The sequence below is a fragment of the Mercenaria mercenaria genome, chromosome 7 (assembly GCF_021730395.1).
Source record: "Mercenaria mercenaria strain notata chromosome 7, MADL_Memer_1, whole genome shotgun sequence".
NCBI classification, from domain to species: Eukaryota; Metazoa; Mollusca; class Bivalvia; order Venerida; family Veneridae; genus Mercenaria; species Mercenaria mercenaria.
Genome location: NC_069367.1, coordinates 16,399,235 through 16,412,571, shown reverse-complemented (window position 1 = coordinate 16,412,571; position 13,337 = coordinate 16,399,235). Strand labels below are relative to the sequence as shown.

The following is a 13,337-nucleotide window of genomic DNA, read 5'->3' as shown; positions in this document are numbered from 1 at the left end:
TTTTTCTCTCTTTAAAGATTAACTTCCCTTAGTTGTTACTATAAATAACTTACATTGTAACTTTTTTATAATTGACCGTAGGGAAAAACCAAGACCACTTTTCTGTGGTACAACATTTTGGGTGTATTTTAAGGTATCTCTACCTGGTAAGGATTTTTTTTGTGGACTTAGAAAAATAAAAGAATTACAATAATTTCTAAAAAAAAAAACATTGTAAACAACTAGAAAATTAAAATTCCATTTGCAAATACAGGTGGTAGTGTAAACAAATTTGCTGTGACGGGCGTATATTGTGACATTCTGGCACCCTTGTTATGACATAGCCACAACCCCCAACACTCGAAGTCAGTACTCTTGCGCTGGGCTTCCTACACAGTTAACGTTTATTTCTTACATTTTCATCCTTCAGAGCAAGTTAGACATAACATTAATTTATTCAGTTGGACTTCTGCTTGCATCAGTATATCTTTAGATTAAATTATGTCTCCCACCACACTGTGGTGTGAGAGACATATTGATTTACTCCTGTCTGTGTGTGTGTGAGTCTGTTTGTCTGCACTCTTTTAAGTTGAACATTTCTCACCCAATCTTCACCAAACTTGAACAAAATGTGTTTGATAATAAGCCGGCGGCCATGATCGATAACTAGCCGTATCGGCTCAGGCACTTTGGAATTATGGCCATTGAATTACGGAAAATACTGATGCCAGTGATACATGTCTTGGTGAATGGTTGACTCAGATACATAGTGAAAGGCCATTTACTCCAAAACTAACTTCAAAACTATCAAAAGTATATTTTCTGTGAGTAAACAGTATATAAAGACAGACTTACTATTCAAATGATTAGGCAGTTTTGGGAGACGTGCCTTCTCTCAAAAGCAACTCTAGTTTATATCACTTTTCATATACTTTACATGGTGTCTGTCTCTGCACTTAAAAACAGTTTATTATGTTTCCCACCACACAGTCGTGTGGGAGACATATTGATTTACTCCAGTCTGTGTGTCTGACACAAAGCTTGTCAGCACTCGAAGTCGAACATTTCTCATCTGATCTTCACTAAACTTGTAAAAGTGTTTGCCAATAAGTGCTCGGCCAAGTTTGATAACTAGCCAAATCGGTCCAGGCATATTGGAATTATGTCCCTTGAATTACCAAAAAACACTCAAATTTCTTGTGCATTTTTGACCTCAGAGCGGCATCTATACTACTTTTAAAAGTAAAAGCCCACCACCCCGATCATACGTCCCCATCCCTCACCCATTTTTTTTCTTTTAGCTCGTCAGATTTTTTGAAAAAAAAAAAATGATGAGTTATTGTCATCACTTGAGCGGTTGTCGGTGTCAGCGTCTGCGTCGGCGTTGCCTGGTTAAGTTTTATGTTTAGGTCAGCTTTTCTCCTAAACTATCAAAGCTATTGTTTTGAAACGTGGAATACTTGTTCACCATCATAAGCTGACCCTGTATAGCAAGAAACATAACTTCATCTTGCTTTTTGCAAGATTTATGGCCCCTTTTGTACTAAGAAACTATCAGATTTCTTGGTTAAGTTTTATGTTTAGGTCAACTTTTCTCCTAAACTATCAAAGCTATTGCTTTAAAACTTGCAACACTTGTTCACCATCATAAGCTGACCCTGTACAGCAAGAAACATAACTCCATCCTGCTTTTTGCAAGATTTATGGCCCCTTTTGGACTTAGAAAATATCAGATTTCTTGGTTAAGTTTTACGTTTAGGTCAACTTTTTCTCTTAAACTATCAAAGCTATTGCTTTAAAATTTGCAACTCTTGTTCACCATCATAAGCTGACCCTGTACAGCAAGCAACATAACTCAATCCTGCTTTTTGCAATAATTATTGCCCCTTTTAGACTTAGAAAAACCATTTTCTTGGTTGAATATTATGTTTAAGTCAACTTTTCTCATAAACTATCAAAGCTATTGCTTTAAAACTTGCAACAGTTTTTCACCATCATAAGTGGACACTGTACATCAAGAAACATAACTCTATCCTGCTTTTTTGCAAGAATGATGGTCCTTTTTAGACTTAAAAAATCATGGGTAGGACAATATTTCTATTATACAAAAAAAAATCAGATGAGCGTCAGCACCCGCAAGGCGGTGCTCTTGTTTTTGTTTTGCATTTTTAATTTTCCATCAATATTTATATCAGCAGGTGAAATTTTGTACCCTCACCTAGTCACCCCGGCTGGCCCTCCCCCCCCCCCCCCCCCCCCGAAAAAAAGCATTCATCAAGCAAAATGACAAATAGTTAATGCAATTGATATATGCCAAATGATGAATGTCAGATAATAATAGTCAAACAATAATTGAGAATTGTAAAACAATAAATGCCAAATGCTTCTTGCTAAGTGCTTATTTAACAAAAGCTGAATATAACAGTGTATGAATGCACCCTTTAGTCATTGACCTGTGTTACATAACTTTGTCTCTATTAAAAACTTTTTTCTAAACATTTTAAGAGTAAAGAGTTTTGGTCAGGTGTTCTTATGGCAGGTAGAGCATGTTATTGTTTTCAAGTCAGATTCCTCCTGTATTTAGTTTAAAAGACCTTCTTGGGCTGAAACATCGTCTTTCTGTCATACCAGATTGCTGATTTTCAGTGTTTTTCACCGGTGCTGGGTATCTCCATCTTACACCCAGGTATAAGGTATCTGTCTTGCTGTAAGTCAGGAATGACAAATTACATTTATGAAGTAGACTCGTGCAGTTATTTTATGTAAAACTGGATGAAAATCAAATATCTTGATAGTTTCTCTTTGTTCATTAGGGTAAATTTCTAGATTCGTAAAATGTTATTTAATGTAAAACGCATAATGTTATAATAATAATAATAATAATAATAATAAAGACTTTATTTAACGAGGCTACATATTCGCCAAAACGATCTTCCATATGTGCCTCAACATTTTTAGCTCATCTGATTTTTTGAAAAAAAATGATGAGTTATTGTCATCACTTGAGCGGTTGTCGGCGTCGGCGTCGGCGTCTGCGTCGGCGTTGCCTGGTTAAGTTTTATGTTTAGGTCAGCTTTTCTCCTAAACTATTAAAGCTATTGCTTTGAAACTTGGAATACTTGTTCACCATCATAAGCTGACCCTGTATAGCAAGAAACATAACTCCATCTTGATTTTTGCAAGATTTATGGCCCCTTTTGTACTTAGAAAATATCAGATTTCTTGGTTAAGTTTTATGTTTAGGTCAACTTTTCTCCTAAACTATCAAAGCTATTGCTTTGAAACTTGGAATACTTGTTCACCATCATAAGCAGACCCTGTACATCAAGGAACATAATTCCATCTTGCTTTTGCAAGAATTATTGCCCCTTTTGGACTTAGAAAATCAGTTTTCTTGGTTAAGTTTTATGTTTAGGTCAGCTTTTCTCTCCTAAACTGTCAAAGCTATTGCTTTAAAACTTGCAACACTTATTCACCATCATAAGTTGACCCTGTACAGCAAGAAACATAACTCCATCCTGCTTTTGCAAGATTTATGGCCCCTTTTGGACTTAGAAAATATCAGATTTCTTGGTTAAGTTTTATGTTTAGGTCAACTTTTTCTCTTAAACTATCAAAGCTATTGCTTTGAAACTTGCAACACTTGTTCACCATCATAAGCTGACCCTGTACAGCAAGCAACATAACTCCATCCTGCTTTTTGCAATAATTATTGCCCCTTTTGGACTTAGAAAATCATTTTCTTGCTTGAGTATTATGTTTAAGTCCACTTTTCTCATAAACTATCAAACCTATTGCTTTAAAATTTGCAACAGTTTTTCACCATCATATGTGGACACTGAACATCAAGAAACATAACTCTATCCTGCTTTTTGCAAGAATGATGCCCCTTTTTAGACTTAGAAAATCATGGGTAGGACAATATTTCTATTACACAAAAAAAAATCAGATGAGCGTCAGCACCCGCAAGGCGGTGCTCTTGTTACAATATACATCAAATAACAGTAGCAAAAATATTAAATACAGAATTAAATAATTAATCACAAAATGAAATAAACACAAAATGTTAATCAGTAGTAAGCAAAATCACAGAAACAAAATTACAAACATATATATAAGCATGGAATAATAATTTTGATTGAAGGAAAGTTAGCCAGAGTACTTCCACTTTAAATAAGCTTTTTTGAAATTTTCAGTATTTTCAGATTGGCGTACAAAGAGACGTATATTATTCCAAATTTTAGTTCCAGAATAAGAAAGTGATTTTTGATAAAACTCAAGATTAGGCTTAGGAATATGTAGATTAAGATTATTTGTTGATCTGAGATTTCGGTTATGTAAAGTTGAAGCAAATTGAAATTTTTCTTTCATGTAGCATGGCGAGTTTTCTTCATTTAATGATTTGTAAATTAAAATAGCTTTTTTGTACTCAACTCTGTCGTTAAATTTTATCCATTTTAATTCTTTGAAAAGAGGGTCAGATGGTGCAGGTGATAAAACAAAACCATAACTTGACACTGAACTTGCTTGACTTTAAAATGTCCTGGTGTATTTCCTGGTTTACAGACGTTGATTTCCCAGTAAATGAAGAAAATAGTGCTATGTTTGAATTTATTTTTGCTATTATTTATTGAATGTGGCATGTAAGAAAAAGAAACTGTCACTGATTGAAGATTTGGATGGGAATATCCAGCTCTTGGGTAACAGTTTACACAGTAATTCTGCAGAGCCTCGTTACTGCCTTAAAGTTACCTGTGAGCCAGATATTCCAATCTGCACCTGCAACAAGTGAAATAGTCTGCTAGTGTTTCAACAATGGTCTGCAAACTTAGATTTGTAACTTACCAGTATATTCTCTTCAGATCCACATAACCTTGGTTTGAGATGTATAGTGAATGGGGTCAGAAAACAGGACAGTAACACAAATCAGCTGGTACACAAAACTGAACAGATGATAGCATTTATTACAAGGTAATAGTTATATATAAAGCTGAAAAAGGATTGTGATTTCTTGCTTGTAAGTGTGGGTTTTCATCCTTGATTTCATTTAGCATCTTAGGTGCGAGCATTTAAAACATGATACTGTTTAGCTCTGAACGTTTTAAATATGTTTCCAAAAACCTAAGTGTGATATGTTAAAAGTGTAGATTGACTTCTAGCAAATCCATACAAATTATCCAACAAATTCGAGCAGAGGTTAATAATGGTTTATTAAACATATATTCTTTATATGAAAAAGTATAGCTATTGCACTCGCCCCGGCGTCTGCGTCACTGTTGGTTAAAGTTTTTGATCAAGTCAAATATCTCTGTTACTATCAAAGCTATTGACTTGAAACTTAAAATAGTTATTTACTATCAAAGTCTGCATCAGGAGAAACAATCCCCATAACTCTGATTGAATTTTGACAGAGTCATGCCTCTTTTTAACTTAGAAATATTGGTTAAAGTTTTTGATAAGGTCAAATATCTCTATTAATATCAAAGCTATTGACTTGAAACTTAAAATACTTATTTACCATCAAAGGTTACACCAGAAGAAACAGTTCCCATAACTCTGGTTTGAATTTCGACAGAATTATGCCCCTTTTTAACTTAGGAATTTTTAAGCCCCCAAAGGGAGGCATATTAGTTTTCAGCTGTCTATTCGTTCATTCGTTAGTGCGTCACAATGTTAACTTTTTGCATGAAGGCACTTAATTCGCGAACCACTGCACCCAGGACCTTCAAACTTCACATGCTGATAGTACTTATTGAGTACATGACCCCTACTGACTTTGGGGTCAAAGGTCAAGGTCACAGGGACCAACATTAACTTTTTAGCTCACCAGTCACAAAGTGACGAGGCGAGCTTTTGTGATCGCGCAGCGTCCGTTGTCCGTCCGTAAACTTTTGCTTGACCACTCTAGAGGTCACATTTTTCATGGGATCTTTATGAAAGTTGGTCAGAATGTTCATCTTGATAATATCTAGGTCAAGTTTGAAACTGGGTACATGCGATCCAAAACTAGGTCTGTAGGTCTAAAAATAGAAAAACTTTGTGGACCTCCCTAGAAGCCATATTTTCAATGGGTCTTCATGAAAATGGTCAGAATGTTCACCTTGATGATATCTAGGTAAAGTTTGAAACTGGGGTCACATGCGGTCAAAAATAGGTCAGTAGGTATAAAAATAGAAAAACCTTGTGACCTCTTTAGAGCCGTATTTTTCATGAGATCTTTATGAAAATTGGTGAGAATGTTTACCTTGATGATATCTAGGTAAGGTTTAAAACTGGGTCACTTGCTTTTAAAAACCAGGTCATTAGGTCAAATAATAGAAAAACCTTGTGACCTCTCTAGAGGCCATATTTTTCAATGGATCTTCATGAAAATTGGTCAGAATTTTTATCTTGATGATATCTAGGTCAAGTTCAAAACTGGGTCACATGAGCTCAAAAACTAGGTCACTAGGTCAGATAATAGAAAAAACGACATCATACTCAGTTCAAACTGGACAAGTGAGCGATTCATTACCATTATGGTCCTCTTGTTTTTACCTTTGCCATCTGTCCATCCACATTTAAAGCTTATCTGGCGTTCACAGGTCTAACTCTAGCAAAACTTGATCAGTTCCAAGCCTAGTTGTGCATATTGTGGGTACTTTCCGCTTCGCTGCTCCCCAGAGCTGAAAATAGAAAAATCTTGTCCAACTCTCACAGGTCAAAATGCTGGCCAGATTTCGATGAATCTTCACAGGAGTGATCAGTACCAAGCTTAGTGCATGCCCCTGACACTTCGCTGCACAAAATGGCCACCAGAGCTAAAGATAGAAAAATGTTATCCCGCTTTCACAGGTCAACTGCTGGCCGGATTTTGATGAAACTTTTCAGGAGTGATCAGTACCAACCCTAGTTGTTCATATCACTGGCACGTTTTGCTGTGCTGCACAAAATGACCACCAGAGCTAAAAAGAAAAAAAATCTTGTCCGGCTTTCACAGAACTAACTGCTGGACAGATTTAGATGAAACTTCACAGGAGTGGTCAGGGCCAAGCCTATTGCATATCATTGGCACATTCCGCTGTGCTGCAAAAATGTCTGGCAGAGCTTAAGATAGAAAAATCATACAAAAACTTTTTAACATTTCTGAAGGCACTTTTTCAACTTGACTGTCAGAAAGTTTGTCTGTAAGAAATCTATTTCAGTGTCAGAAGTGGGATACCTTAGGTCATAAAGTATGTCACATGGTCATATAAAGAAACTTGGTTAATGAACTACCTGATTAACATAATAAAAATGTGGTCAAAATGTTTGTCTCGGTGAAATTTTGTCTCAAATTAGATGTTTGGTGATCTTGGGTAAGAACTAGGTCAGGTTAGTGATGCATGGTGTTTAGTGCCCTCTTGTTAAGAGACATTTTATTTTGAATTGATTGGTACATCTTCTTGAAACTTGGCTAGTATCATCTGTGTAATTCTTCTCCAAAATTTATTCAAATGGCGTACATGACCTGTTTTTAGCTCAGGTGAGTTTTTGTGATCGCTTGATGTCCGGCGTTCAGCGTCGGTCTGTCTGTCTGTCAACATTTATATTGTGTATGCAATAGAGGCTGTACTTTTCAACTTACCTTCATGAAATTTTGTCAGAATGATAACCTTAACAAAATCTAGGCCGAGATTGAAAATGGGTCATTTGGGGTCAAAAACTAGGTCATTAGGTCAAATCATGTGTATGCAAAAGAGGCTGTATTTTTCAATTTTTCTTTATGAAATTAAGTCAGAATGATAATGTTAATGAAATCTAGACAGAGTTTGAAAATGAGTCATCTGAGGTCCAAAAGTAGGTCACTAGGTTAAATCAAAGAAAAACATTGTGTATGCGATAGAGGCACATAGTGACAAGGTGAGCTTTTGTGATCACCCTTCGTCCGTCGTCCGTCGTCAGTCCGTCCGTCCGTCCGTGCGTGCGTGCGTCCGTCCGTCAACAATTTCTTGTCTGCACGATAGTGGTTTCATTTATGATTTTATTTTAACCAAACTTGCACACAACTTGTATTACCATAAGATCTCGGTTCCTTTCTTGAACTGGCCAGATCCCATTTTGGGTTCCAGAGTTATGGCCCCTGAAAGGGCCAAAATTAGCTATTTTGACCTTGTCTGCACAATAGCAGCTTTATTTATGATTTGATTTTTACCAAACTGGCACACAACTTGTATCACCATAAGATCTTGGTTCCTTTCTTGAACTGGCCAGATTCCTTTATGGGTTCCAGAGTTATGGCCCCTGAAAGGGCCAGAATTAGCTATTTTGACCTTGTCTGCACAATAGCAGCTTCATTTATAATTTGATTTTAACCAAACTTGCACACAACATGTATCACTATAAGATCTTGGTTCCTTTCTTGAACTGGCCAGATCCCTTAATGGGTTTCAGAGTTATGGCCCCTGAAAGGGCCAAAATTAGCTGTTTTGACCTTGTCTGCACAATAGCAGCTTCATTTATGATTTGATTTTAACCAAACTTGCACAGAACTTGTATCATCATAAGATCTTGTTTCCTTTTCTGAACTGGCCAGATTCCATCATGGGTTCCAGAGTTATGGCCCCCTAAAGGTCCAAAATTGGCTATTTTGGCTTTTGCAGCCATATAGAGACTTCATTTATGGTTTTATTTGATACAAACTTCCAAAATATCTTCAACAACAATAAATCTTGGATTCCATGATAAATCAGATCCAATCGTAGGTTCCAGAGTTATTTTATATCTGATTACCTCCCCTGATTGTAATCAAAATGGATTTATATCAGTAAGTACTTATAGGACTTACTTGAAATTTCATTATTGTCATTAGTTGGACTGAGCCAATCATGGTAGATAACTATGGACTGATTTTTTGTCAAATTACCTCCCTTTATTTCAAATTAAATGGGTATATCTCCATAACTAATGAAGATACTGATCTGAAATTTCATTTATGTCAACAGATTTACTTGGCAATCTTCTTTTGTTCACTTACAATAATTTTTTTTAATTACTTCCCTTTTACGTTACTATAAATAGCTTATTTTTTAGTAACTTTTTTATTATTGGCCGTAGGGGAAAACCGAGCCCAACTTTTCTGGGGTATAACATGGATGGAAACCTCCAATGTTTTAGGTGTATTTTGACATATCTGTATCTTTTAAGAATTTTTTTTTTTTTTGGTTTAAATTTTTTCCCCTTTGTTGTTCCTGTCCTTTGGATTTAGATAGTTTCCGAGGACCTTCTTGTCCTCAAGTGCAATAATAACGGGTGAGCGATATAGGGCCATCATGGCCCTCTTGTTTAACCTCCCTGAGCACAAGTGCTCAGAGTGAGCTTATTGTGATCGCTCCCCGTTCGCGTCCGGCCGTCCGTCCCCACTTTCCTTAACAACAACTTTCTAAACCACCAGGCCAATTTTGATGAAACTTCACGGGTGTTCTATGGATGGTCCTCTTTAAAAATTATTCAAAGAATTGAATTCCATGCAGAACTGTGGTTGCCATGGAAACCGAAAGGAAAAACCAGAAAGCCTAGAGCTTAGTATTTAGTGTGAAGCATTGCCTAGTGGACCCTACCAGTTTTTTCAAATTATGACCCCGGGGTTAAAATGACCCCGCTCCGGGGTCACTTGATTTTACATAGAAAAATCTAAAAAATCTCCTTCCAGAAAACCCGAAGCCCTAGACTTAGTTATTTGACATGTAGCATTGCCTTTGAGGACCTCTACTAAAATTGTTTTAAATCATGACCCCGGGGCAAATGACCCCCACCCCAGGGGTCACTTAATTTTACATAGATTTCTATAGGAAAATCTTCAAATTTTTTTAAAAAAAACAAGAAGGCCTAGAGCTTAATATTTGCATGTAGCATTGCCTAATGGGCCTCTACAAAATTTTTTTCAATCATGACCCCCGGGGTCAAAATTGACCCCGCCCCAGGGGTCACTTGATTTTTTATAGGAAAATCTTCAAAATTTTCTTCAAATAAACCAGAAGGCCTAGATCTTAGATATTTGACCTGTAGCATTGCCTAGTAGACTCACAAATTTGTTTTAAATCATGACCCCCTGGTCAAATTGACCCCGCCCCATGGGGTTACTTGATTGGGACATAGAAAATGTTCAAAATTTTCTAAAAATAAACCAAAGGCCTAGAGCTTAGATATTGACATGTAGCATTACTAGGAACCTCTACAAAAATTTTTTCAAATCATGACCCCCGGGTCAAAATTGACCCCCCCCCAGGGGTCACTTGATTTTATATAAGAAAATCTTCAAATATTTCTTGAAATAAACCAGAAGGCCTAGGTCTTAGATATTTGGTAGTAGCATTGCCTAGCAGACCTTCTACAAAATTTATCAAATCATAACCCCTTGGTTCAAATTGACCCCGCCCCAGGGGTACTTGATTGTACATTGAAAAAATCTTCAAAATGTTCTAAAATAAACCAAAGGCCTAGAGCTTAGATATTTGACAATTTGACATGTACCATTGCCAATGGACCTCTACAAATTTGTTCAAATCTTTAAACCCCCAGGGTCAAAGTGACCCAGCCCCAGGGTTACTTGATTGTACATAGTGAAATCTTTATAATTGCTAAAAATAAATCAGAAGGCCTAGATCTTGATATTGATAGTAACATTGCCCAGTAGACTTCTACAAACTTTGTTCAAATCGTGACCCCTGGGGTAAAATTGACCCCGCTCCAGGTTTACTTAATTGTACATCGGAAATCTTCCCAAAAAAATTTTTAAAAATCATCATTTGACATTTGAAACATGTAGCTCATACTACTCGTGTAGCGAATTTCCCGGCGTCATGACCTCTTTTCAGTTTATCTTCAAGAAATTTGTCAGAATGATTGCATTGCATTGAATCTAGGGGAAAAATTTTTAATATGGGTCATCTGGGTTCAAAATATAGGTACTAGGTCAAATAAAAGAAAATCTTTGTTATGCAGTAGAGGCTGTATTTTTCAATTGATCGTTCTAAATTTTGGTCAGAATGATTGTCTTTATTAAATCAGGTCAAGTTTGAATATGAGTCATCTTGGACAAAAAGTAGGTCACTAGGGCAAATCAAAAAAAACCTTGTGTATGTGATAGAGACTGTATTTTTTTACATCCGAAGGGAACGTATTATGTATGATGCTGGTGTCCGTTGTCCCTCCGTATGTCTGTCCTGCAGTTAGCAATTTCCGTGTCGGCTCTGTAACTCTTGAACCCCTTGAAGGATTTCAAGGGAAAATTGACACAATGTTCACCACACTGAGACAACGTGCAAGCGCATGTTTTGGATGTCCGCTTCAAGGTCAAGGTCACACTTGGAGTCAAAGGTCATATCATTTGTTTTGTGTCTGCTCTGGGAACTCTTAACCCCTTGAAGGATTTCAAAGACACTGGAACACAAAAGTTCACCACACCAAAACAACATGCAGAGTGCCTGTTCTGGATGACTTGCTTCAAGGTCAAGGTCACACTTAGGGGTCAAAAGTCATATCAGTTTGTTTGTGTCCGCCTGTTAAAATCTTGAACTGCTGAAGGATTTCAAAGAAAAATTGGCAGAAAAAGTTCACCACACTGAGACATTGTGCAGAGCGCATGTTCCGGATGACTTGCTTCAAGGTCAAAGGCACCTTAAGGGGCAAAGATCATATTTAACTTTGCTTTGTGTATATTGCTCTGCATTGTAGTGCTCTTGTTTTTATTTGGCAGATCTCTTTTTCGTTCACTTACAATAAACGTTTTAATTACTTTCCTTTTTTGTTACTATAAATAACTTACTTTGAAACTTTTTTATTATTGGCCATAGGGAAAAACCGAGACCACTTTTCTGTGGTACAACATGGATGGTACCTCTTAATTTTTAGGTGTATTTTTTACCTACCTGTGGACTTAGATTTGTTTTTTGAAGTTTTCCTTTTGTTGTTCCACTCCTTTGGGCTACAACAGTCAAGTTCTTTAAATTTTGCTCCCATCCTATTGTTGAAAAACGTAGGTTCGGGTGAGGGTGTTTATACTCCATAGATAAAATACACTTAAAATCCAGTTTACTACATCAGTTTATTATGTGATGGATAAATAGTCTAAATGATGGAAATAATGTTGTCAAAATTATAATTCTCCCATTCATCTGGTCTAAAGTCACTTATGATTATAACTGTAAAGTATTTCATTTCTTGTTTCTATGATCTGTCATTTTCAAAGTCCGAGCCAAAAGTAAAGAATTCCCCTCCCAAGTTCTGACCTAGGCTTATATACAAAAGCAGGTACCCTCCCATATTTGGAGTGTATCATAGTGATGAAAGACAAAGATTACCCCTAATATTTATGAGGATAACCGTTGACTGATGGTACCATCCCAAATATGGAGCAACCTCTAACTCTAACAGATCAGACATGTTTACGATGGTACATGATGACAACATACCCTGATAAAATGATACACACTCCAGTCCCAAGCAATTTATGAGGGTAACTGGTGAATGACATCTCTAGTAGCAGAGGTCAAAGTTTCACATCAGTAGAATCAATTAACAAATCAACTTTAATAAGACTAGCTGCTAAATTTACAACACTCCCCCACCCTTAGCTTCTTAATTGTCCCCAATTAAGTTTTAACATTAAAATATAAGTGACTGCTGAGCCAGACTCTTGCTCTCAAATACTATGAAGAAGGTACATAAGAATATGAATACCTAAACTATATTATCACTGAAATTGCTCCTCAATATAAATGATTAAGTGTCATGAATAGTAGCAAACATGCTATACTTTGTGTTTTAATAAAACTCATGATTATAGTTCGGAATAACTATGTGACTAAATACTTCTCAAAGTAGTATACATGTAAAATGACTATTATACTAATGTATGTATGAAACATTAAAAGTGTAAAAAAAAAATCGCCAACTGTCCTAGTAAAACACATGTAAAATAAAATCCAGTGTTGAATTCAGTTCATCTATAAGGTGAATATATTTTTGTAAGCACTTTCACACAATGTTTATTTCACTCACACTAAGTCCTGGTGCCTTTATTTATTTTAACATTAACACAGTATGATGATAGAAATAGGCACAATTTGATTAGTTTCATTGATATGGTAGTCGTCTTTACCATTTACTAATGTAAGTCCTGGTGCCTTTAATTTATTTAAATTAATTAGAAAAAAAAGGGAATAGGCACAATGTTGGATTTTATATGGCTATGGTAGTCGTCTCTACCAAAGTTTTAAGTCCTGTGTGCCAAGAGCATCTAATTATACAACATATGATTTTAATAAATGGCACAAATTTTCATATCTGAAATGAAGCCCACAAATAAATCCATTTCGATACCCCAAGGCTGAATGGGA

The 13,337-nt window shown here is 36.2% G+C and overlaps 1 protein-coding gene across 5 annotated transcripts in view; it reads left to right on the top strand.

Moving 5' to 3' along the window:
* Nucleotides 1-5,956, top strand: part of LOC123563991 (uncharacterized) — a 94,314-nt gene extending 88,358 nt beyond the window's left edge. For all 5 annotated transcript variants that reach the window (XR_008371610.1, XR_008371608.1, XR_008371607.1 and 2 more), the window contains one exon: nt 4,842-5,956. The gene's annotated coding sequence lies outside the window, so the exon portion shown is untranslated. The remainder of the gene's footprint in view (nt 1-4,841) is intronic.
* Nucleotides 5,957-13,337: the final 7,381 nt, after the last annotated feature.